This window comes from Bos grunniens, chromosome 7 (assembly GCF_055505025.1).
Source record: "Bos grunniens cultivar Pamir isolate PY7600 chromosome 7, Bosgru_T2T1.0, whole genome shotgun sequence".
In the NCBI taxonomy this organism is placed as follows: Eukaryota; Metazoa; Chordata; class Mammalia; order Artiodactyla; family Bovidae; genus Bos; species Bos grunniens.
The window spans coordinates 104,180,744-104,203,474 of record NC_141171.1 but is presented as its reverse complement, the minus strand read 5'-3'; positions in this window follow the sequence as shown (position 1 = coordinate 104,203,474).

Here is a 22,731-nt window from a genome sequence, read left to right as displayed (position 1 = left end):
ATGGGGTTGCACAGAGTCGGACACGACTGAAGTGACTTAGCACAGCAAGGTTCCCCTCCCTGCTCAGCTTGCAGATGGCTATGTCCTTGTGGAGTCCTCACACGATCTTTCCTCTGTGGTTTCATATCCCTGGTGCCTCTGTTTATGTATGTCAACATTTCCTCTTAGAAGAACACCAGATTGAAATAGAGCTCATGTTAGTAGCCTTATTTATTAACCGTTTCTTTAAAGGACAATTCTCCAAAATGGTTACATTCTGAGGTACTGGGGATTAAGGTATCAACTTAATACCTTTGGAGGGGGGTTGTTTAGCTCACAGTACTTGGATCTGGGAGGGATATATTTAGCCCACAGTACTCTGGAGTCTTGACCCCCAGAATTTGTAGCCTCCTCACATGCCAGTTATATCTACCCCTACTCTAACAACTCAAAAGTCTTAATTCAGCATCAGCTCCAAGTTCTAAATCTCATCTAAATCAAAGTGTAGTTGAGATTTGAGATGTGATTCACTCTGAGGCTTCCCTCGTAGCTCAGCGGGTAGAGTCTGCCTGCAATACAGGAGACCCTGGTCCAATTCCTGGGTCAGGAAGATCCCCTGGAAAAGTGAACAGCTCCCCACTCCCACTGGCCTGGAGATTTCCATGGATGCTATAGTCCATGGGGTCGCAAAGAGTCGGACATGACTGGGCATTCACTGCTTTCACCCTGAGGAAAATGTCTCTCTCATTGTTGTTCCGTCACCTAGTGATGTCCAACCCTTCACAACCCCATGGACTGCAGCACGCCAGGCATCCCCGTCCCCCACCATCTCCTGGAGTTTGCCCATGTTCATGTCCATTGCATCGGTAATACCATCGCACCGTCTCGCCCTCTGTCATCCCCATCTTCTGCCTTCAATCTTTTCCAGCATCAGTGTCTTTTCTAGTGAATCGACTCTTCACATCAGGTGGCCAAAGTATTGGAGCTTAGCCTCAGTCCTTCCAAAGAGGATTCGGGGTTGATTTCCTTTAGGATGGACTGGTGTGATCTCTTCACTGTCCAAGGGACTGTAAAGAGTCTTCTCAGCACCACTGTTTGAAAGCGTTGATTCTGCACTAATTCCTCTCTCAGTTGTGAACCTGTAAAACCAGGCAAGTTACCTGCTTCCAAAATAAGTGGTAGAAAGGCCTTAAGACAGACATTCCCTTTCCAAAAAGGATAAACTGGAAGGAGTAAGAGGGTCATGGGAACCAAACAAGCGTAAACCCTAGTAAGGCGAGTTCCATACAGTTTTGATGATGGAGAATTATCGGCCACCAGAATGGTGCGCCCACTTCTAGGCCCACTGGAGCAGCAGCCTGCTGAAACAAAGGAGGTGGCCCTGCCCTCAGGAACTCGGGGGTTCAGCCTTGAGTTGGGCCTACGCCTTCCGGTTCTGTGGTGGCAAGAGCAGGCTTGCTAATGCAAATCACTTTAAGGGTCATTCTTCATTTTCTTGGATAGCTCTATGGTCTCATAACGTAGAATCTCAGAAGTCCAGCAGCCTCCCTTCGTTTTGCCTTATCTTTGTCCCCTTTCATCCGAGCTGGCAGTGTTTCCTCTAGTTCTGGTATAACCCCATATTTGTTCTTTTTTTTTTTTAAGTTGTAACATTTTCTTTTTTTATTTATTTATTTATTTTTTAAATTTATTCCTTTATTTCTCGTGTGTTCCCCATCCTGAACCCTCCTCCCTCCTCCCTCCCCATACCATCCCTCTGGGTCATCCCAGTGCACCAGCCCCAAGCATCCAGCATCATGCATTGAACCTGGACTGGCATCTCGTTTCATACATGACATTTCACATGTTTCAATGCCATTCTCCCAAATATTCCCACCCTCTCCCTCTCTTGATTTCTGCTAAGATAACTAAGTAAATCCATGATTTCTGTATTAAATGATTGTGCAGCCACCCCCTTGGTATTCTTGCCAGAACACAGTTTCTCTTTTTTTGCAATATGGATAGGTTGAGAATTTCCCAAAGTTTTCAGTTCTGATTCCCTTTCATTTAAGTTTATTTTTTTTCCCCTTGAATTTATAATTCTCCTCTCACATTTTACTATTAATATAAGTGGTAAGGAGAAATCAGACAGAACTTTCAACACATTCTAAATTCATCTCATTGTTAAAGTTTCACATTGCTAACTATCCAAGTTCATCTCCTACAAATTTTGCCTTTCACAAAACACTAGAACATGATTCAGTTTTTTGTCAGTTTATAACAAAGCTCACCTTTCATCCAGTGTGAAATAACATATTCCTCCTTTCCATCTGAGACCTTACTACAAGAACTTTTAATATCCACATTTCTACTAACAACTTTTCCAAGTCTAGGCTTTTTTTTTTCTAATATGCACCTCAAAACATTTCCCGCCTCCTACCCATTCTCCAGTTCGACATATTTTGGTATTCATTATAACAGCGCCCTTCCTTCTCCTCTGTATTAGTCCTAATCTGTCCAGATCTGTATCAGTCAAACAAAGTCATTATTATTCTTCCAGAAAACAGAACTAATAGGGTGTGTGTGTGTGTGAAAGACATTTGTTTTGAGGAATTGGCTCATAAGATTGTGTAAGTTTAAGAAATCCAAAATCTGTGGGGTAGGTTGGCAAGCTGGAGACCAAAGGAATAGTCGCAGCTTAAGTCTAAAGATAGTCTCCTGGCAGAATTCCTTCTTTCTCAAGGTAAGTCAGTCTTTGTTCTATTAAGGCCTTCAATTGGTTGGATGAGGCCCACCTACAACATGGAGGGTAATCTACTTTACCTATTTAAAAGGTACTCTCATCCCCCTAAATCACCCTTATAGAAACATCCATCTCCAATGATGTTTGACCACATATTTGGGCAACATTACTCAGTCATGTTGACATATAAAATTATCTATCTCAGTTACGCTGCTTTTTTATCTTGTAATACTCATTTGATGATACCTAGAAATTAATTTACATTTGCTTCAGAAATATATTGAATTGATGTCTTTAAATTTTCTTAATTATTAAAAGCTTGCACATAGAATTGGCTTCCAATATATATGTAGAGCCATAGTTATAAACCATATATTGTGAAATCCAACTGAATTTGTCCCAATTTGATTAGTTAATAGATTCTGCTTTCATTTCATTATTCTCCAGCCTGTGCTATATCAAACCCTGCATGGAGAGATCATTATGTATTGCTATTTTTATGATTAGTCACTTACTACTTTTATGATTAGTCTAGAATTTTACTTAACTAATTTGGCTGTAGTCCATCTAAATAATAAAATGAACTGGCCACCACAGTTCTGACCAATTCTGATTTCTTCTTTTTGCATTATTAAACATTATATTTATATAGTTTGCATCTACAGGTAGATCATATATAGTTGTTTTTGTTTTTTAATTTCAGCAATTATCTACTACTCTTAAGTATCTAAAAGCACATGCCAACAATGGGAGGTCTCATTTGTATCCAGATGATGCTATGTAGCATTTATTGATTAGTGTGGAAACAAGCAGTTATTGTATTTGATTGTGTAAAACACCAACAAAAAGCGGATTCAAGTCCAACAGGCCTAACAAAGAGGTCTAAAATTATTCATGGGCTATATAGATAGTGCTATTTCACATAATTCGAATTCTTGCTTACAAGGAAATAAGACAGCAAAACAATATCTTGATGATTTCAGATTCCTAAAGTGTCACACCAACAAGATCTGCATGTGTGTGTACTGAATATAAATAGCAGGCCTGTACTTTGTATTGCTTCATAATGTTAAACTGTCAAATAATGCTGATGTGCCTCTAGATAAAGCCTGTCAGAATATGTGAGCATATGTAATCAAATCATTCCAGGTAAAAGTGATGCCAATCTCATCTAAACCTTTTCTTTCATTTGTTTTCCCCCTAAAAGACCTCAATTTTGCTTGATTGAGGAAATCATACTTAAATGGAGGACTTTCAAGATTTCAGGTGTAATGTTTGCAAATAGACAGCAGTCTTTGACATGATGCAGAATTTTTCATGATGTACCCACATCTACATAAAGTTCGACTAATCTGTTGAATTATCTTTTATTGTCTCTGGAACATACTGTCTTTTGTTGCCTGAGATCCTTCATGAATAGATACTAACAAAGGAAAGCAAGCTAAAAGCTTGAAAAATTATATTTGGCATATTTCTCTGATTTTCTGCATTGATAATAGCCTCACATCAGAGATAATGAACATCAAAACATACTATAAGTATTTCTATGTAAATTTCAATAGAAGAGACACATCATTTATTTTCCTATTAGACAAATTAAATATTCCCATAAAGTAGTAAAGGAAACAAGTCCTTAGGGGACAAGATTTGAAGTAAAATTTACACTCATTGAAAAAGCCCCTTGTGTAAATGATTGAAAACCATTTTCAAGGCAATATTGTGGGGGGATTGCTGACACTTAGTAAATTTGATGGGTTTAGGAGAAAAAGGAAATAGTGAAGGATATAGAGACCAATGATTCAAAAGGAAGGGGGGATTGCTGTAGTTTTTTTTTTTTTTTTTTGCAAAATGATACAGAAATTATATGGCCCTATCTCTGCTTGTCTTTTATATTGTCTAGAGATAGAAATATTTTAGCCTCAAAGTTTGGATCTTATAACCACAGTTGATAATTTGACAAAGGGAAAATTGAACCCATTGATATCTGTAAAATTGATGTACGACTATGATATTCCTGATCTGCCTATTATGCAACAACCAGGAAATTTACATTGCTTTAATGTAAGCAATTCTTAAGTTTCTCAAGTAATCTGAGTGTGTGTTTTGTGCATGTGTTAATTGCATACATTTAGTATGCTGCTAGCCATGTGCAAATTAATCACTCTATATCTGCTTATGGATTAACGTTTGAATAGATAATCCTAAATCAATGGAGTTTCTGTTTTAAACAAAGGAAAAACACAAATAATATAAAAAGAAATGCAAGTCTGATATTTAACATTTGAAAGGATTTCATTAAATAGTGCTTTCAATAGTGTATTACTGAAGGAGATTAGTTAGCATATTTATTTATGTATAGTTTTATGTCCAATTTATAATAATTACATCATCATGACTAATGAGATGATGATTTTAAATTTTTCTACCCAAAGTGGAAATCTATGCTTTTTTCCTAAAGTAGTAAAACAAAATTCTAGTCAAAAAGAAACATCAGCACTGGTCTTAAATTCTGTTTTACCAAAACATTACATCAACATCACAAATAAGACATCTGTGAGGTACACTTTAATCATTAAAGGCATAGCCACAATGAAAAATGAAACAAATACAAAATCAGCAGAAACAGGGAGGAAATCAGGGACTGAACAAAGGAACTATAAGGTTCCAAGATGATAAGTCATAGGCCTCAGGGAGTTTGGGCTTTCCTGGTGGCTCAAATGGTAAAGAATCTGCCTGCAATGCAGGAGACCCTGGTTCAGTCTCTGGGTCAGGAAGATCCCCTGGAGGAGGGCACAGCAACCCACTCCAGTATTCTTGACTGGAGAATCCCAAGGACAGAGGAGCCTGGTAGACTGCAGTCTATGGGGTCGAAAAGAGCTGGACACAAGTGAGTGACTTTCACTTTAACGGAGTCATATCAGTTAATGGAAGCTAAGTTGGCGTAGACTATGGCATATATGGAGAAGGAAATGGCAACCCACTCCAGTGTTCTTGCCTGGAGAATCCCATGGACGGAGAAGCCTGGTAGGCTGCAGTCCATGGGGTTGCACAGAGTCGGACAGGACTGAAAAACTCAGCAACGCAGCAATGACATATACTACGGTCGTTGACCATAGTATATATCAGTCAATAAAAGCTAGGAGCTAGAGGATACCTGGATAACAAAAGGTATACTAACAAAGGTGATCCCATTTATAAAGTTGAATACTTAAAATGGTAGAAATCAACAGAGAAATCCATAGGTCTGAGACTGGATTTCCAACATACTAAAGATTGTTAGAGTAGAAACTCCCATTAGCAAAAAACAAACAATGAAAAAACTGATTTTAATTAAATAAAAAGAGAAAACTCATTTTGTGCTTTGGTCCCAATAGTTTAGCCATAGAAATTTGATGAAAAAAGAATAAAAATACAGTAATAATATAATCTTGCACCACAGATACCATTCAGTGGCACTGACTGCCCTTTACTCCAGATAAACCTTTACAGTATGTCTATTTTTAATTTCCTTGGAAGATAATATATGCAGTATGTCATTCTAGAGCAAAGGGCAAGCATGCAAATTGTCTGGATCCGTAAGCTTATGCTTCCTTTTCTGTAATGCTAACTGCTGCAGGTACAAGCATCCATCCATCAGTTCAGTTCAGTCGCTCAGTCGTGTCCAACTCTTTGTGACCCCATGAACTGTAGCATGCCAGGCCTCCTTGCCCATCACCAACTCCTGGGGTTTATCCAAACTCATATCCACTGAGTTGGTGATGCCATCCAACCATCTCATCCTCTGTAGTCCCCTTCTCCTCCTGCCTTCAATCTTTCCCAGCATCAGGGTCTTTTCAAATGAGACAGCTCTTCGCATCAGGTGGCCAAAGTACTGGAGTTTCAGTTTCAATATCAGTCCTTCCAATGAACACTCAGGACTGATCTCCTTTAGGTTGGACTGGTTGGATCTCCTTGCAGTCCAAGGGACTCTCAAAAGAGTCTTCTCCAACAACCACAGTTCAAAAGCATCAATTCTTCTGCACTCAGCTTTCTTTATAGTTCAACTCTCACATCCATACATGGCCACTGGAAAAACCATAGCTTTGACTAGATGGACCTTTGTTGGCAAAGTAATGTCTCTGCTTTTGAATATGCTATCTAGTTTGATCATAACTTTCCTTCCAAGGAGTAAGGGCCTTTTAATTTCATGGCTTCAGTCTCCATCTGCAGTGATTTTGGAGCACAAAAAAATAAAGTCAGCCACTGTCTCAACTGTTTCCCCATCTATTTGCCATGAAGTGATGGGGCTGGATGCCATGATCTTTGTTTTCTGAATGTTGAGCTTTAAGCCAACTTTTTCACTCTCCTCTTTCACTTTCATCAAGAGGCTGTTTAGTTTCTCTTCACTTTCTGCCATAAGGGTGGTGTCATCTGCATATCTGAGATTATTGATATTTCTCCCGGCAATCTTGATTCCAGCTTGTGCTTCATCCAGTCCAGCACTTCTCATGATGTACTCTGCATAGAGGTTAAATAAGCGGGGTGACAATATACAGCCTCTCTAACACCTTGTCTGTGATAATAGAGCAAAAATAAAACCCAGGGAACTCATCACCATATTATTCTTGGGGTCTGTATTTGCAATCTTACCAATTAACATGTCATCATTTCATGGATGCTGATAAAATACATAAGACTCCTGAGTCAACCCACTCCAGTATTTTTGCCTGAAAAATCCTACAGGCAGAGGATCCTGGTGGGCTACAGTCCATGGGGTGGCTAAGAGTCGGACATGACTGAAGTGACTTAGCACCTTGGTCAAAGACACAGCAAACTTTAGAGTCCATGGAATTCTCCAGGCCAGAATACTGAAGTGGGTAGCCTTTCCATTCTCCAGGGGATCTTCCCAATCCAGAGATCGAACCCAGGTCTCCCGCATTGAAGGTGGGCTCTTTACCAGCTGAGCCACAAAGGAAGTCCAAGAATACTGGAGTGGGTAGCCTATGCCTTCTCCAGTGGATCTTCCTGATCCAAGAATCAAACTGGGGTCTCCTGCCTTGCAGGTGGATTCTTTACCAACTGAGCTATGAGGGAAGACGATATCATTCATAATGTAAATAATTTTAAAGAATGATACAAGTGAACTTATTTACAAAACAGAAACAGACTTATAGGTATCAAAAATAAACTATGATCACCAAAATGGAAATGTGGGAGGTGAGGGAGAGTAAATCGGGAGCTTCAGATGAAATACACCCATTATTATATATAAGATAGGTAACCAAAAAGGACATACTGTGTAACACAGAGAACTCTCCTCAATACTCTGTGCTAACATTTATAAGAAAAGAATCTTAAGAAAGAATGATTATTGTATATGTATAACTTAAACACTTTACAGCACAGCTGTACACCTGAAACTGTACAGCTGAAACTAACACAACCATGGAAATTAACTACACTCCAATAAAATTAAAACAAAGAAATAATACTGAGAGGTCATATATAGTTTAGTCGCTAAGTTTTGTCCAGTTCTTGCAACAACATGGACTGTAGCCTGCCAGGCTCCTATGTCCATGAGATTTCCTAGGCAAGAGTACTGGAGTGAGTAGCCATTTCCTTCTCCAGGGGATCTTCCCCACCCAGGGTTAGGCTCCAAACCCTGGGTTTGATTCAGGGATCAAACCTGAGTCTCCTGCATTGCAGGCAGATTCTTTACCATCTGCACCCTCAGGGAGGACCTATAAAACGAAAAGATAGTATCATAACCAGGATAAATCTTGACAGAGTGAAGAAACAGATTTGCATCACTGCAAGGATCAATTAGGTGGCACTTTTATAACCACACATACTTCATTCCAGGTCCCAAGTTTCATGTAACCCAACCCAGGCGACCACTAATCCGCTCCCTATTTCCATAATGTTGTCTTATTAAGATGTTATATAAATTAAATCATATAGAAGATAAGCTACTGGGATTTCACTCAGTAGAATTTTCTGAAACTTTCCTTAGCTTAGTGCATGTTTCAGTTTGTTTCTTTCATTACTGAATAATATTCCATGGGAAAGATGCACCAGTTTGTGTCACTACTCATTATTGAAAGATAACGGGATTAATCATTGTTTTTAACTGTCATGAATAAAGCAGATATAAACATTCATATTTATGTATTTATGTGAACATGCCTTTTCATTTCTCTGAGTGCAATTTCTGATTGTGTAATATGTAATAGTATGTATATATAATACTAAAAATTCATGTAACACATAAAAATATGTAATACTGGTTACATATTTAGTGTTGTAAGAAACTTCCAAGCTGATTTCTAGGTGGCTATCCAATTTTACATCCTTAATACCCATGTATGAGTGATCCAGTTCCTTCATCAGAAGTTGCTGTAATCACTGCTTGTAGTAAGTTGTTATGATAGGTATATGTCTTATTGTGGTTTTAATTTGATTTCACTGATGGCTAAAGATTTTGAAAATCTTTCAAGTTCATACTTGCCATCTGCACATCTCCTGTGGTAAAATGTTTGTTTGTGTCCTTTGCCTATGTTCTATTTATTTGTGAATGTTATATTTGAGAAACTCTAGGACTAGATCTAAGAACTTTATGTATTATAGATCTACTCCTTTGTTAGATATGTGGTTTTCATATGGTTCCTCCAACCCTGTAGACAGATTTTTCATTAACTTACCAGCTTCTTTTACAACAGAATAAAAGTTTTTAATTTTGATGAAGTCCAATATATAAATTTTCCTTTTATGGACTTTACTTTAGGGGTCAATTCTAATTACTCTCTGCTTGGTTCTAGGCCCCAAGTGTTTTTTTTTTTTCCAAAATATAAAACCATGTAACATTTAAGCACAAGGCTATTTTAAGTGTTGTATAATGTGTGACTCTTGGGCTTAGGGTCATTTTTTTGCCAATGGATGTCCAGATGCTCCCAAAACATTTATTGAAAAAGCTGTTTCCTCCATTAAATGGTCTTTTATTCTGTGTCCAAAAAAAGAAGTTGGGGATATTGGTGGGTATGTATTTCTGGGTTTTCTATTTTGTACTATTGATCTATGTTTCTATAACCCTAACACCACACATTTTGATTGCTTTAGCTATATTATATATTATAATAATCCTTTAAATTGGTTACACTGTTTTCTCTTTCATAGTTCTTTTGCAAAATTGATTTAAATATTTTAGTTTGACTTTTCATACAATTTTAGAATAAGTTTGTTTATAGCTCCAAAAAGTCTTGCTGAAATATTTATAGGAATTCTGCTATACATATAAAACGATGGGTAAATTGACTTCTTTACTGTGTTGTTTTCTAATCTATGAACATTGTATACGTATCTCTGAATTTAGTTAGATGTACTTTTAATTCTTTTGTCATCATATGTAATTTCCACAAGTCCAGTACCAGTCTTTTTAGACAGCCATCTTACCATTTTACTTTTAAGGGAATACACAGATATTTAATTTTTCATTTCAGGGCCCAAATGTTTGTTTCTAGCATATTGAATGAAATTAATTGTTCTAGGTTTACCTTGCATCCGATAACTTGGCTGAATTCATTCATTAACTGAAAGACTTTGTTTTAATAGATTTTGAGGGCTTTTTCTGTTTAGACAAATATACTATCTACAAATAAGGAAAGTGTTATTTATTTCTTTTCAATTTACATGACTTTTGTTTCTGATTCTTCTCTTCGTGCACTGTATTAAGATTTAGCCACTTTTGCCTTGGGACTGAACTTACTACGAAAGCAGTGTTTTATCACTAAGTTATGCCAAAGCCTTTGACTGTATGGATCACAATAAACTGTGGAAAATTCTCAAAGAGATGGGAATACCAGACCACCTGACCTGCCTCTTGAGAAACCTATATGCAGGTCAGGAAGCAACAGTTAGAACTGGACATGGAACAGCAGACTGATTCCAAATAGGAAAAGGAGTACGTCAAGGATGTATATTGTCACCCTGCTTGTTTAACTTATATGCAGAGTACATCATGAGAAACGCTGGGCTGGAAGAAGCATAAGCTGGAATCAAGATTGCCGGGAGAAATATCAATAACCTCAGATAAGCAGATGACACCACACTTATGGAAGAAAGTGAAGAAGATCTGAAAAGCCTCTTGATGAAAGTGAAAGTGGAGAGTGAAAAGGTTGGCTTAAAGCTCAACATTCAGAAAACTAAGATCATGGCATCTGGTCCCATCACTTGATGGGAAATAGATGGGGAAACAGTGGAAACAGTGGCTGACTTTATTTTGGGGGGCTTCAAAATCACTGAAGATGGTGATTGCAGCCATGAAATTAAAAGACACTTACTCCTTGGAAGGAAAGTTATGACCAATCTAGATAGCATATTCAAAAGCAGAGACATTACTTTGCCAACAAAGGTCCGTCTAGTCAAGGCTATGGTTTTTCCAGTGGTCATGTATGGAGGTGAGAGTTGGACTGTGAAGAAAGCAGAGTGCCGAAGAACTGATGCTTTTGAACTGTGGTGTTAGAGAAGACTCTTGAGAGTCCCTTAGATTGGAAAGAGATCCAACCAGTCCAACCTAAAGGAGATCAGTCCTGGGTGTTCTTTGGAAGGACTGATGCTAAAGCTGAAACTCCAATACTTAGGCCATCTCATGCGAAGAGTTGACTCATTGGAAAAGACTCTGATGCTGGGAGAGATTGGGGGCAGGAGGAAAAGGGGACGACAGAGGATAAGATGGCTGGATGGCATCACCGACTCAATGAACATGAGTTTGAGTAAACTCCAGGAGTTGGTGATGGACAGGGAGGCCTGGAGTGCTGCGATTCATGGGATCGCAAAGAGTTGGACACAACTGAGCGCTGAATTGAATAGGTATTCTGTAGTTGCTATATATCACTTTGAGAATGCCACCCATCTTTCCTATTTTTCTAAAGGCTTTTACATGTGTGGGTGGTGAATTTTGTTTTTTCTGCATTGACTGATATGATCATGAGTTTGCTTCTCTCCTGCTAACATAGTGCGTTACATTAACCGATTCTTGAATATTTAACCAGGCTTACATCACTAAAGTAAACCCCATTCAATTATGATATAAAAATATCAATTATTATTTCCTGTGAAAGATTTTTGCTTGTGAGATATCAATCTATATTCATGAGAGATAAATCTGTGATTTTCTCTTTATTTTATTTTTCTATTTTTGTCTGGCTTTGGCATCAGAGTAATACTATAAAAAGAAAAATATATATATACCTTTCCCCCCTCTTGCATTTTTAGAAGAAATTATGTAGAATTAAAATCATTCTTCTTTAACTATTTTTTATTAATTGATGTCCCTAAGACTTAGTTCTGAAGTCTACTTTACCTGATATGAATAAAACCTCTTCTCGTTGATTTAATATTTGTAAGATATATTTTTCAGGGAGAAATTTGTGATATATGCCTTGATATCTACTTAATTCAGTTATTCTAGTTGGATTTGCTTAGATTCTTGAATCTGTAGATTTATATATTTTGCAAATGTAAATTTTCATTCATTATTTCATCCAAAATTTCATCAATTTGAGTAGTTTTTCAGCCCTGTCTTCTTTTTCCTATCCTCAGTCTCCACTGACACAGGTTAACCTTCTGTTAATATTTCCACACGTTCCTGTGCTAATGTATCTGGTATTTTTGTTTGTTTTGTTATTGTGTGTTTACTCTGTTTTTCTACTGAGCAGCTTCTATTATTCCATTTCCGAGTTCACTAATTCTGTTCTCTGTCCTCTGCATGCTGTTTTTGAGAGCACCCAATAACTGTTTGTTCTGGTTATTGTACTTTTTGTTTTATAAAATTTATATTTGGCTCTCTTTTATATTTATTTTTCTGACACTTTTGTTTCTTTGCTTAGAATCTCTATTTTTAATTCTCAATGCTTGTTTATAATTGCTTCTTCAAATATTTTTATGATGATTAAAGTATTTAAGGTATTCTTCAGATAATTCTAACATCTTTTTCCCCTCAGTGTTGGCATCTATTCAATATCTTTTCACATTCAATGTGAGATTGTCCTGGTTGTTGATTTGTTGAATGATATTTTCTTAAATGGAAAGGCTGACATTTTGAGTATTATGTTGTAATGCTCTGTGGCTTATTTGAGTCTTCTGTTTTAGTTTGCTTTTCCTGAGATTGCTCTAGCAAGGGAAGTAGACTGCTATGCCTTGTCAGTGACAACTGGGGGTATAAATCCAGGTCTCCACTCAGCCTCCATTAATATCTATAAAAGGGAGACTCCTGTCACTACTGGGCAAGGATGGGAATTTCAGCTCTGTAGTGACCTCCAATGGGGCTTCCCTTGTGGCTAAGTTGGTAAAGAATCCACCCGCAATGTGGAAGACCTGGTTTCAATCCCTGGGTTGGGAAGATCCCCTTGCAGAAGGGAAAGGCTATCCACTCCAGTATTCTGGCCTGGAGAATTCCATGGACTCTATATTCCATGGGGTCGCGAAGAGTTGGACATGACTGAGCAACTTGCAATTTCACTTATGAATTATATCATGACATTTGTCTTTCTCTGTCGAACTTACTTATTATGATAATCTCTAGATCTATCCATGTTCATGTAAATGGCAAAGTTTCATTTTTTTATGACTAATATTCCATTGTATATATGCACCACATTTCTGTATTATTTCTTATAATTGCATACGAATATACAATTATCTCAAAATTTTTTAAATTTTTAAAAAGCTAAATGAAATTTTATACAACTGAAGAAGTTTTGGGTGTCATATTGATAATTCAAAGATTTCAGGATAATTTCATTGGATGATCAGCTCAGTTCAGTCGCTCAGTCGTGTCCGACACTTTGTGACCCCATGAACCGCAGCACGCCAGGCCTCCCTGTCCATCACCAACTCCTGGAGTCCACCCAAACCCATGTCCATTGAGTCGATGATGCCATCCAACCATCTTATCCTCTGTTGTCCCTTTCTCCTCCTGCCCTCAATCTTTCCCAGCATCAGGGTCTTTTCCAGAGTCCTCTCTTTGCATCAGGTGGCCAAAGTATTGGAGCTTCAGCTTCAATGTCAGTACTTCCAATGAACACCCAGGACTGATCTCCTTTAGGATGGACTGGTTGGATCACCTACTCTTAAATTTCACAGTGAGCAGACTTCTTAGAACATTTTGTTATTTTTGAAGTTTTATTATCTGTGGGGCTGTCTCACAAGATTCTGGATTAGATTTAACCTACTAGGGAAAATATGTAATCATCTTTTGCATTGTACCATCTTTCCATTAGGGAATTATGATTAAAGTTTTAGTTATTAAAAAACATAATTAACCTCAGGAAAAAACTGTTTCATGGCTATTCATTGATTGTAGTATGGTCCAAATTAAAATTCCATTGTGTGTATTAGATAAACTCAGTATCTCCAAAAATGCCCTTATCTTTCTTTCAAAAATCTTTTCCTTTTATGGTTCTTTACCTCATTTAATGGCATCATCCACCATTTAGTTTAGCTAGATACTTGGGAAAACGTCCTTGAGTTTTCTCTCTTTCTTAATCCCCATAATCTAGCAGTCATGATTTGGGAGAATGGCATTAAAACATGTATAATATCATATAAGAAATGAATCGCCAGTCCAGGTTCAATGCAGGATACAGGAAGCTTGGGGCTGGTGCACTGGGATGATCCAGAGGGATGGTATGAGGAGGGAGGTGGGAGGGGGGTTCAGGATGGGGAACATGTATACACCCGTGGCAGATGCATGTTGATGTATGGCAAAACCAATACAATATTGTAAAGTAAAAAAAAAAATAATAAAAAACATTTAAAAAATATTAAAAATAAATTCCATCAGTTTCCTTTAAACATATTACCTTTAGCCATTGACTTTTCTCTGACCCTGCCATCTTGGTTCAGATACTCATTCTCTATCATCTGGATTCTTGCAATACTCTGCTATGCTTTCTCTGTGAGCTTCTTCTCAAACCCCTTCTTTAAATGCATAAAAAGCTGCACCCTGACCAAAGTGTAACATTCTGCATTAGAGAGCATACAGGCTCTCTAGTTTTTATCACTCTATCTGCAACACAAGTTTTCTTCTCAATTGAATTAACACTTACTTTGTAGTTCTATGGATTCAGAGTTATATCTACCCGCACTCTCTCTCACATCCATGATATAAGACTTCACTATCTGGTGTCCTTGACTATCTCTGTTTATCTTTCAGAATCCATCAGAAGCATTGCTTCCTAAGGCATATCTTTCCTAATACTTGCACATGAAATAGGTCTCCTTCTTCTATGTTGCATTCACATGCTCCCTTACTTATCACAAATGCTTGCACACTATTTAAAATGCTTACTCGGTTGCCTCACATTTTAATCAGTCTATGGAAAGGATTGTGTTTTCTTCACTATACTTCAAAAGAAGAGACTTTTGGACTCTGTGGGAGAATGAGAGGGTGGAATGATTTGAGAGATTAGTATTGACACATGCACATTACCATATGTAAAAGAGATGACCAGTGAAAGTGCACAAAGCAGGGCACTCAAAGCCTGTGCTCTGGGGCAACCAAGAGGGATGGGGTGGGGAGGGAGGTGGGAAGGGGGTTCAGGACGGGGGGGACACTTGTGCACCTGTGGCTGATTCATGCTGATGTATGGCAAAAACCATCACAGTATTGTAAAGTAACTATCCTCCAATTAACATAAATTAAGTTTAAAAAGTTCAATATTTTTTGAATGAATAAATGAATGAATGTACAGATAAATTAATTTGGTTGTAAAAATCTCTAAAATGTCTGCTTATTTATATAGCTTTCTTGATTTTGAAGCACATAAAAAGATACTTTTCCACGTAGATCCCTGAACCAAAACCCACTTCATACCTTTCTTTTTCTTAGCAAAAGGAGTTTAATTCAAAAAGCTTATATGTGAAATCAGTTTTGAGCAGTATCTCTTTCCAGCGAACAGTGCAGTGTACTTCTGTGAAGGGCATTTTCAATCACTTTGCTCTCCCCTTAACCCTCACTGCCATCCTTAACCTGAGTAGCTATGAACTTAGAAAGCCGAGTTTTTCTCTCCTTAAAGAGGATTGACCTGCAAGAATCACATATTTTCCCAAGGTTGGAGGTGAACACTTTATTCATCAGGCAATTTAACAGATTCTTTTTTCAAGTTACTTCCAAGTGCCTATCTGCAACAAACGGTCTCAGAAATGAGGTTCAAGATAAACTTCAGTAGTTCACATCTGATTCATCTTCAGTCCTCCTCCTAGGTAAGGATTTATTGACTCGGTGTGTCAGTTCTGGTGCTCTGCCATGCAGACACAAAATGGGATAGGGCAATATATATATTTGTGAAGAATAAAGGGGCAGGAGTGGCCAGAGAGAACCCGTTGACCATCAGCAGGTCTGACACCTGTAAAGAGAAGAGGGCAGGGGAAGGTAGAAGACACAGATGGAGTCAGGCTCCCGTGCAGCACAGTGAAAATTTCAGTCAGTCTGATATGAAGTTCTTAAGCCAAAGGCTCCTATTAGAGTACAATCTCCTCACCATAATCGGAAATTGACGGGTAGAAATATGGTCTCAGTGCAGACATGGTGGTAGACTCTCAAGTGGCAGCTGAACCTGTCAGTCTCGTGTGGGTCAGTTCAATTCAGTTGCTCAGTCGTGTCCTACTCTCTGCAACCCCATGGACTGCAGCACCCCAGGCCTCCCTGTCTATCACCAACTCCCAGAGTTTACTCAAACTCCTCCACTGAGTTGGTGATGCCATCCAACCATCTCATCCTCTGTTGTCCCCTTCTCCTCCCACCTTCAGTCTTTCCCAGCATCAGGGTCTTTTCCAATAAGTCAGTTCTTTGCATCAGGAGGCCAAAGTATTGGAGTTTCAGCTTCAGCATCAGTCCTTCCAATGCATATTCAGATTGATTTCCTTTAGGATGGACTGGTTCGGTCTCCTTGCAGTTCAAGGGACTCTCAAGAGTCTTCTCCAACACCTCAGTTCAAAAGCATCAGTATGGTAACCGAGAACTATATTTTCCTGGCTGTCACACTTAGTTCTGAGCAGGTATACAGAATTATGCTGTATGGATAATTAATTTTGACAATTATTAGATTTTTTATGCACCAGGATATGAAAGCTACTTCCAATCATTTAGAGATTTAAGTCATATTGGGTAATAGAGCATTATGTGGGAGAACATCACACTTAGAAAGATTAGAGCCAGCATGCTCCTGCAGTTTTCACTACCACTTTTAACAAAATATGATCTATAAGTGTTTGTCTGAAATATTCCTGTATATATTTAGGGGATTTGGAATAATCTGTCATCATATCTCAGACATCATTTGCTCTTATATTACCATTTACTGCCTTAAATTAAAACAAAACTAACAATTATTCTTGTAAATGACCCCAAATCTCTTATTTATTAAAATCTTTCAAACATAACAGAACTTTTCAATATTTTGACATAACGAAATCCCATGAAATACTTATAAAACTGAAGTAGTGTACACTGCTGGGAAACACTGTAGTAGTAAACAGAGCTTTAAATTTTAGACTCAGAATTGAATTGGACCCCTGGTGCTTCTTTTAAGTAATTGAATATCTCTGAATTTTCTAATTGTATATTAAACAGGAAAAAAAGACAAACTTTATAATATTTTGAAAATCATCTGACATAAATTTGCAAAAAACTTATTGTAGTATTGAGCATATGATCAGTACCCAAAAAAGTGTATGCTTGGTGGTACAAGAATGGTCATCCGTCTTATTAAGGAAATTGATTAAGGTTAATTATATAAGATATCTACCTTATAAGATAATGTAGAAGTTAACATATCTAAAAATAGTTAACATTTTAATTTAATAAGCATTTCTAATCTTTTTTCTTAATTGCCTAATGGGGATATTAATAGTGTATAAATTATAGATTGCCATGAGTATTACATATGAAAGTAAATATTAACTAAATTACCCATGTATGTATGTATCTACTAAATGTCTACCAAGTTGATAATCAATAGTATTCAAAAATAGTAGCTATGGGCATTTTTATTGTGCTCGTTATAATAATTTTCATCTTTTTTTTTCTGTCATTGTCAATGATTTCATCAAATTCCATAAGGGGACACTTTGTATTATGTATCATAGAAAATCTCTATTACGTAGCAAAGGGTCATTAATATTTATATTATGGATGATGCTGGCCCTGAGAAAAAATAAAATTATTAGGAGGAGTTATGAGGGTATATCAGAGAAGGCAATGACAACCCACTCCAGTACTCTTGCCTGGAAAATCCCACCGACAGAGGAGCCTGGTAGGCTACAGTCCATGGGGTCACTAGGAGTAGGACACTACTGAGCAACCTCACTTTCACTTTTCACTTTCCTGCATTGGAGAAGGAAATGGCAACCTACTCCAGTGTTCTTGCCTGGAGAATTCCAGGGACGGGGGAGCCTGGCGGGCTTCTGTCTCTGGGGTTGCACAGAGTCGGACATAACTGAAGTGACTTAGCAGCAGCAGCAGCATTAGGGTATATAATCATTTTAAACCATGTATTAGAAAGTAAATGACATTTCTCCAAAGAAGACATACAGATGGCTAACAAACACATGAAAAGATGCTCAACATCACTCATTATCAGAGAAATGCAAATCAAAACCACTATGAGGTACCATTTCGCACCAGTCAGAATGGCAGCGATCCAAAAGTCTACAAATAATAAATGCTGGAGAGGGTGGGGAGAAAAGGGAACCCTCTTACACTGTTGGTGGGAATGCAAACTAGTACAGCCACTATGGAGAACAGTGTGGAGATTCCTTAAAAAACTGGAAATATATCTGCCTTATGATCCAGCAATCCCACTGCTGGGCATACACACTGAGGAAACCAGAAGGGAAAGAGACACGTGTACCCCAGTGTTCATCGCAGCACTGTTTACAATAGCCAGGACATGGAAGCAACCTAGATGTCCATCAGCAGATGAATGGATAAGAAAGCTGTGGTACATATACACAATGGAGTATTACTCAGCCATTAAAAATAATACATTTGAATCAGTTCTAATGAGGTGCATGAAACTGGAGCCTATTATACAGAGTGAAGTAAGCCAGAAGGAAAAACATCAATACAGTATACTAACGCATATATATGGAATTTAGAAAGATGGTAACAATAACCTGGTGTACGAGACAGCAAAAGAGACACTGATGTATAGAACAGTCTTATGGACTCTGTGGGAGAGGGAGAGGGTGGGAAGATTTGGGAGAATGGCATTGAAACATGTAAAATATCATGTATGAAATGAGATGCCAGTCCAGGTTCGATGCACGATACTGGATGCTTGGGGCTAGAGCACTGGGACGGCCCAGAGGGATGGTATGGGGAGGGAGGAGGGAGGAGGGTTCAGGATGGGGAACACATGTATACCTGTGGCGGATTCATTTTGATATTTGGCAAAACTAATACAATTATGTAAAGTTTAAAAATAAAATTAAATTAAAAAAAAAAAAAGAAAGTAACACAGAAAGAAACTGCTTTCCAATTCTTTGGATTATTTTCCCTTTTCATTATTTTTTTAACATTCTATTAGTTTCAAGTGTATAGCACAGTAATTCAGTTGCCTATGTATATATATTCTTTTTTAGATTCTTTTCTCTTATAGGTTACTACAAAATATTGAGTATACTACTCTTTATTATACAACAAGTCCTTGTTGGTTATCTATTTATATACAGTAGTGTGCGAATTTTAATCCAAACCTCCTAATTTATCACTCCACTCTCTTTCCCCTTTGGTAACAATGCTTATTTTTTCTGTCTGTGAGTCTCTTCATATACATATGTACATATACTGTATCTTCTTAATCCATTAATCTGTCATGGAAATCTAGGTGGCTTCCATGTCTTGGTTATTCTAAATAGTGCTGCAATGAACATTGAGGTACACGTATTTTTTTCTAATTATACTTTTCTTCTGATATATATCCAAGAATGGGATTTGCAGGATCATATGGAACTACATTTTTTGGCTTTTAAGTAAGAACATTCTTTTTTCTCCACATCCTCTCCAGTATTTATTATCTGTAGACTTTTTGATGATGGCTATTCTTACCAGTGTGAGATGTTACCTCATTATAATTTTTATTTGCATTTCTGTAATTACTAGTGATGTTGAACATGTTTTCCAGTGTCTGTTGGTAATCTGTATATCTTCTTTGGAGAAATGTATATTTAGATCTTCTGCCCATTTTTTGATTGGATTGTTTGGTTATATAGTACTAGAAAAGCAGTTTGTATATTTTGGAAATTAATCCCTTGCCATTTGCAAATATTTTCTCCTATACTTTAGATTGCCTTTTTGTTTTGTTTATCATTTCCTTCCCTGTGCAAAAGCTTTTAAGTTTAATTAGATCCCATTTGTTTATTTTTATTTCCATTTCTGTAGGAGACAGATCCAAAAAGTTGATGCTGTGATTTATGTCAGGGTTCTGCTTATGATTTTCTCTAGGAATACCTGGTCTTACATTTAGGTCTTTAATACATTTTGAGTTTATCTTGTGTATGGTTTTGAGAATGTTTTAATTCTCTCTTTTAATGTTTAATTCACTCCTTCACATGTAGCTGATCAGTTTTCCCAGCACCACATCTGAAGAGACTGTCTTCTCTTCATTGTATAGTCTTGCCCCTTTGTCACAGATTAATTGAGCATAAGAGAGTGAGTTTATTTCTGGGTTTTCTGTCATGTTCCACTGTTTTGTGTGCCAGTACCATACGGTTTTTAATGACTGTAGCTTTGTTGTATAGTCTGAAGTCAGGGATTCTGACTCCTCCATCTCTGTTTTTCCTTCTCAAAGTTGTCTGGATATTTGGGATCTTGTGTTTCCATAAAAGTTAAAAAATGTTGTATTACTGTGAAAAATACCCTTGGTAAATAGTTTGATAGGGATTGCTTTGAATCTGTAGATTGCCTTGGGTAGTATGTTCATTTTCATAGTATCAATTCTTCCACTCCAAAAACAAGATATGTCTTTTTGTTTGTCATGGTATATCTTGTCATCTTCAGTACAGTTTTTGGAGTACATGTCTTTTGCCTTCTTAAGAAGGGTTATTGCTAATTATTTTATTCTTTTTGATGCAATGAAAGATATGATTATTTCCTGAATTTCTATTTCTGGTCTTTTCTTATCAGTGTATAGGAATGCAAGAGATTTCTGTGTATTAATTTGGTATCCTGCAATGTTACTGAAGTTATTAATAAGCTCTAGTTGTTTTCTGATAGCATCTTTAGGATTTTCTACATATGTATCATAGCATCTGCAAAAAATTATATCTTTCCTTCTTTTCCAATTTGGATCCCTTTTCATTATGTGTAAAGAGAAGTTAAATAAAACAATACAACACAAGTAGAATACAAAAAAAAAAAAAACATCAAATGGAATTTCAGACGGACCTAAGTGAACTCTTGATATCCTATGCTCATTGTTAGTTAGTGTACTGTCATTTTTCCTTTATTTCACAAGAAATAATAGCATGAGGAAAAATATGTTTAAACTGCATTGAGAGAGTGAAATAAATTATTAATTTGAGGTAGCTTAAGAGATAGTAATGAAGTCCTAATGAAAAGAATGTAAAAGTCCCTAATGTTCTTTAAAAAGGCACAACCCCCATGCACATTTGATATAATTACTGCTATTTTTTATATATTATAGAAATAGTTCACTTGTAGTACAGCTCATAAGTAAGAAGGCATATAATCTAAAGTTGTATTCAAATGTTCTCTTTCTTGACATCTTAATCTCTTATTTGTGATAGTAATAGAGTGATGAGACAGAGGAAAATCCTGGTATTCTGAAATGCTCTGAGTAAAAACATTTCAGTGCAAAGGAAAAGTCTGTAAGATCTGCTTCACTCACAATTTTTGCCTCTTGAAAGTTAGTTTGCTCTTATCTAATTGTAATGGAAGAGAAACAACAAAGGCATTTTTTATGAGTTTAGGATCACAGAATGTAGTATAAGGGATGTGCATAGTGTGTGTGGATTCAACATTTTATTTACTGTTACAATTTTTAATAAACTGTTGCATTCATTTCTTTTGACTGTGCTGGGTCTTCATTACTGCATGAGCTTTTCTTGAGTTGCGGCGAGTAGGAGCTACCCTCCTGGGTGGTACACAGCTTTCTCATTGTGGAGGCCTCTCTTTTGTGGAGCACAGATGCCAGGACACTCAGTCCTCAGGAGCCGTGGTGTGTGAGCTCAGTAGCTGTGGCTCCTGGGCTCTAGAGCACAGGCTCAGTCCTTGGGGCACACAGGCTTGGTTGTCCCACACCACGTGGATCTTCCCAGATCAGGGATGGAAACCGTGTCTCCAGCACTGGCAAGTGTATTCTTTACCAGTCAGCCCCCAGGGAAGTCCTGCTATTATAATTAAAGTCAAAATATTTTCTCAAGATCAGTTGTTCTTAACAATGATACTTATGTCTTTTCATGTGATGGCAATAAACTAACTCAGTTCTTCAGGCCAAGTACAAGAATCATTTAGCAGTGAAGATACAGTTTTATCTTATGTTATTGTAAAAACTATACACATCAAGGAATTTGTTTCTTCTATTAACTAAAGACTTGTGTTTTTCTGCTTCCACTAGATAGAATCCTAGAGTTCTCTATTTTCTTTTTGCTTTCTCACCTAGGTTATGGGTGCCATGAGCTTCGTTTTCTGAATGTTGAGTTTTAAGCCAACTTTTTCACTCTCCACTTTCACTTTCATCAAGAGGCTTTTTAGTTCCTCTTCACTTTCTGCCATAAGGGTGGTGTCATCTGCATATCTGAAGTTATTGATATTTCTCCTGGCAATCTTGATTCCAGCTTGTGTTTCTTCCAGTCCAGCATTTCTCATAATGTACTCTGCATATAAGTTAAATAAGCAGGGTGACAATATACAGCCTTGACTGGAAAAGGTCAGTTTTCATTCCAATCCCAAAGAAAGGCAATGCCAAAGAATGTTCAAACTACCACACGATTGCACTCATCTCACATGCTAGTAAAGTAATGCTCAAAAT